Source organism: Megascapheus bottae, chromosome 15 (genome assembly GCF_031878675.1).
Source record: "Megascapheus bottae isolate mThoBot1 chromosome 15, mThoBot2.hap1, whole genome shotgun sequence".
NCBI lineage: Eukaryota > Metazoa > Chordata > Mammalia > Rodentia > Geomyidae > Megascapheus > Megascapheus bottae.
In genome coordinates, this window is record NC_143523.1 from 1445266 (window position 1) to 1449641 (window position 4376).

The window sequence follows — 4376 nt, forward strand, 5'->3', positions numbered from 1 at the left end:
GTGTGTGTGTGTGTGTGTGTGTGTGTATGCACGCCTTGGTGTGTGTCTTTGCAGCTGCCTGAGTGCTTTTGTATCTGTCTGCTCTGTCCCTCCCTCCTTTCCCCTCCCCCTTCCCCCTTCCTCTGTCTCTCCTTCCCTCTCCCTCTCCCCTCCCCCTCCCCAACCCCTACTCCCACTCGCCTTGTCTCATGTCCTTTGCTGAGTTCAAGCTGCCACAGTGAGTTGGGAAGATGGGTTCTGCTTTGGGCTGAACCAAGGCCCCAGGTGGGGACCTTGTGATTACAAGCAACCTCCAGGCAGTAAATGAAGGTGTAGCATTTCAGAGAGGGAGTGTTTGCAACAGAGTCAAGCCGGATTCTTTCAAAGGCTGTTCTGTCCTCAGTGTGCTGAGCCTGGCTTAATGGAGGGGAGGCGCCGGGTGGCGGGGGAAGGCGCATCTGCCTTTCTGAGCATCACGCTGTCAGGAAAAGGGTAATTATTTTATTTCTAGGATTGACAGCAAGCGCGTGGAAGGTGGGTGTGCTTGGATATTATGTGCTCCATGGCAGGTGCCCTTCTGCAGTAATAACGCTCAATTTGACAGTTCACTTATCTCCATATATTAACCGTGGTGTTGACCCATATGAGCGGTGACAAATGGTCTTCAGGGGAGATTTGTATTCCCCACGGCAAAGGCCCAACTCCAGACAATTCTCCAGGAGTGTGTGGCGTGTGCCAGTCTGATCACGTGGCCCGAGGCTCCGGTGCTAATCGCTGGCTGTGTTACGAAGTGGCTGCATGCCATGCATACGCTGTGCGGGACCAGGAGGGGCGCGCCGCCTCGGAAACGTCTCCTACCGGCTTCCAGCGCGCGCCAGCTAGCCATGTGATTACAGCAGCTGCGTCCAATTATGAGCTGCCTGCCAAATGCCTCTGGAAATCAGAGCTTCACGCTACCCCGTGGGTCTCAGTTGCCTGTGCTCTGGAGGGCAGAGTGGCGGCTTCTGATCCACAGCGGCGTGCACTCCTCCCTCTGCAGACAGGCACGCCTTGCGTGGGCTACTGAAGAGCTCTTCCTGCCAGGATGTCTATCTGGGGCCTGACGAAGCCGTGGGCACTCAGATCAGGTCCACAGGTGGCCCTGGGTACAGCAAAGCCCCTCTGGTGGCCGGCTGCCCCACTGCGAGGCCACCGACACCTGCTGCGTCTCTCTCCTCTCGATGGCCGCACCCCTCCTCTGGCTTTCCTGTCCCTTTTCCCTCCCTAGCACTAGCATGGAGTCTAGGGCACTCACGCTGCAGGTGTGTGCTCTACCCTGGAGCCACGCCCGCCCTCCACTTTAAATTCTGTTTCCTACTGGTTATCATGAAGAACTTGCATAAAGGGTTCCGTTCCCTGAGTCAGGCCACAGTGCTCCCCTCCCGCCTCACCCTTGCCTTCCCCCCATTTCCTCCCTCCTACCCCACCCGCAAGTCATGCACTTCATGTTTTACATACTGTACATTGAATACAATGACTTGTTCACCCTCCTTCATTCCTGTGTCCCCTGCACACCCTCCAGTACCCCAACAATATGCTTTTATTTCTTAGTGTTTGATTTGATAACAGTGCTTTAGTTGTTCAGAGGGGCGACACCTTTGAATGCCTCCTGTAAGTATGCCCTCCCTCCGGCGGTGTCTTGTCCAGTTGTGTTTTATTTTTCATTTTCTTCCAGTTGTGTTTTAGTCCTGGCACCCATGTCTGAGAGGAAAGGCATGCCGTTGGTCTCTCTAAGCTTGGCTTACCTGCCTTAGCACAATTTGTCCATCCATTTCCCTGCAAATGCGTAATATTACCCCTTCTAGTGGATGAGTAAAATGCCACTGTGTGCATGAACCACATTTTCTGTTCTAGGGCGGCTGGCCTGTTTCTATAACCTGGCTGTTGTAAGTAGTACAGTTCGACTACTTTTTAGAGATGGACCCCCTGTAACTTGGAGCAGGCTGCCTCAAACTCAGGGTCCCTTTGCCTTTCCCTCCTGAGCAGCTGGGGCCGCGAGCGTGCAGGGTGGAAACACCCCAGCCTCTGCTGTCAGTGTCCACGCCTGCGTTCCAGGGCATGTCTAGTGTTACCTGCTCTGATGTGGCCCCTTGCCCTGTGCCCACTCACACCAAGGCGGTCTCAGTTCCCCGCGCAGGGCTGCCTTGGCTGGCCCAGGCCAGCTTTGACCGGCTCCCAGCTTCCTGTGCACCTGTCCCTTCTGGCTCCCCCCTCTGCCTTTGACCCTGGGAGCAGACTCACTTCTGGGTTGTCTCTGATGCCACACTGCCTCTACCACGGAGCTCACTCCCATGCCGGCTGGCCCGTTGCTTGGCCTCTGAGGCAGGGCAGTGTGGTGTGGTGGTGGTGATGTGGCAGACGGGGCTCACCGTGTGGTGGCTGGGAAGCAGAGAGAGAAGGAGCAGGAGACAAGGTGGGTCCTCAGGACCCGCCCTCTCCAGCCGGATCCCAGCGCCATGTACTATGACGGGTCCTGCAGGGGTCAGCCCACTGCCTCAGGCCGGGCCGCAGGATGTAGTCACTTCCTGAAGGCTCATCAGGGGCCTCTCAGAGTCCTTCAGTGCCGTTCCCACCCAGGAGCTGGGCTGCTGGTCCCTGCCAGGAGGGCGCCTACAAAGTGGGCCAGCATGTCAGGCTCTGAGCATCCACGGGCTCTCTTCCCTTGGAGCTGAGAATTATGGAGAACGCTCAGATACTAGCTGGTCAGACTTAATCACCCCAGCACGAGCAACTGGACCTACCTGGTACCCTGGGCAGAACAGGCCACCCATAGGCTACTCAGGAAGAAACAAGCAAAACAAGAAGGAATAGGCAGGGGCTGGCAGCATGGACCTGGTGTCGACCCTTCTGAAGAGCCGTGTCAAACAAGAGCAAGTACTGAGTAATGGCAGCTGTCTTTACAGAAACCAGACTAGTGATGAATTTGAGGTCCCTGGGTCACCTGGGGAAAAGACTCACCGAAGGAGAACATTGCTGGGCCGGTCATGTCATCTCGGGTGGTGTTTTGAAGGGTTAGACTTGTGGGAGAGGGCAGAGCAGCTCAAGTCCTTGGAAAGCCTGGACGGTGTGAACTCCCATGGCAATATGCTGCCTGGCACAGACACACAAGCACAGATCTTTGGATTGTGTGCTGGAATGGTCTAAGGAGGACTTGAGACCTCAGGACTGTTTTTCTCCAACTTGAAGGAGGTTCTCCTGTGTGGCCTGCTCTTCCGTCTGCAGGGGGCGCTGGGAGCACGGTTAACTGATTGCACTTCCTGTCCTCAACACGCTCCCAGTCTCATTTCCTAAGGAGCCTGGAAATGCCCTTTGGGTGGAGGCCATGCTAGTTTTGCTGATGAAGAGGAGAGCTGGCTCTTAGGGACTTTCTCTCTCCTCTCCATCAGAATGGCACTTCTTAGGGTGGTCTAAGGCCAATCAGGTTTGCCCCCAGAATAGCTACCAGCTCTGCTGCTTTGGAGCTGAGCAACAAAACCCGTGGCAAGCAGAAGTCCCTGACCACACATGGTGCACAGTCTGCTTCGTGGCTCCTTCTGTGGGGGTAGTTCTTCCACATGACAGCCTCTGCTCATGCCTTTGGGGACCATTCCCATCCCTGGGAAGCAGGCAGGCCCTCAGGGCCACAGCCGGCTCTTGCCTCACTCTCCCGTCTCCTAACTGGATGGATTTATCCCTGAGGACACAACCCTCCCTCCTCAAGTCCTGTGTGACTTCACAGTAGAATGTGCTCTTTACTCATAGAACCAGGATGCTGTCATCCATGCACCGCTTGACTGAGCCCAAAATGGCCACAGTGAAAAATGCTTATGACTCCTGGTTGACATAATTCAGGGAAGTTTAAAAAACCTCCTCATGGCGCTTTCTATGCTTTTGGTTTTATGTGACATGGACAAAAAAATGACCTCTCCTCTGCAGCCACAGCTCCCGCCATGTGCCAAACCTCCATTTTCCACCTCGAGTGTGTCCAGCAGAGGCCTCTGAGAAGGCAAGGAAAGATGACAGCGAGGTCATAGCTCCAGGCTTTGTCCTCTGCTGTTTTATCAACCTAGCAGCCAAGGATGATTTTGTTAGGGGCAAGTCTGAGAATCAGAGGCTGCAAATTGCCACGATCTGTGAATGGATAAATTCTGGGAAACATGCTACTCATGGGGTGAACTCCTCGCTTTGAGTGTGGACCATGCGTATGGATTGTGCCTCTTCACAGACCCAGCTAGGAGTGCTGGGGGTGATTACATGAGAGTGACAGGGGCATCTGAGGGCACAATGAACACCAGCAGCTGTCTCCATCCCACACTGATCCTTGCTGCTGGAGGCAGCTATAAAGAGAACAAAGCCTGACTGTGTCCTCAGGGAGGTGA

General features: G+C 54.9%; 1 long non-coding RNA gene across 2 annotated transcripts; it reads right to left on the reverse strand.

The window, feature by feature from the left end:
- Window positions 1-553: 553 nt before the first annotated feature.
- Window positions 554-3703, reverse strand: LOC150053667 (uncharacterized). 2 transcript variants are annotated; one of them, XR_016537875.1, is made up of 3 exons: window positions 2977-3703; window positions 2260-2397; window positions 554-1120 (listed from the first exon to the last, which is right to left on the reverse strand). It is a non-coding gene; the product is annotated as an uncharacterized LOC150053667 (long non-coding RNA). The 2 variants fall into 2 exon arrangements; XR_016537876.1 differs by lacking the exon at window positions 554-1120 and adding an exon at window positions 1512-1719.
- Between the last annotated feature and the right edge of the window lie 673 nt (window positions 3704-4376).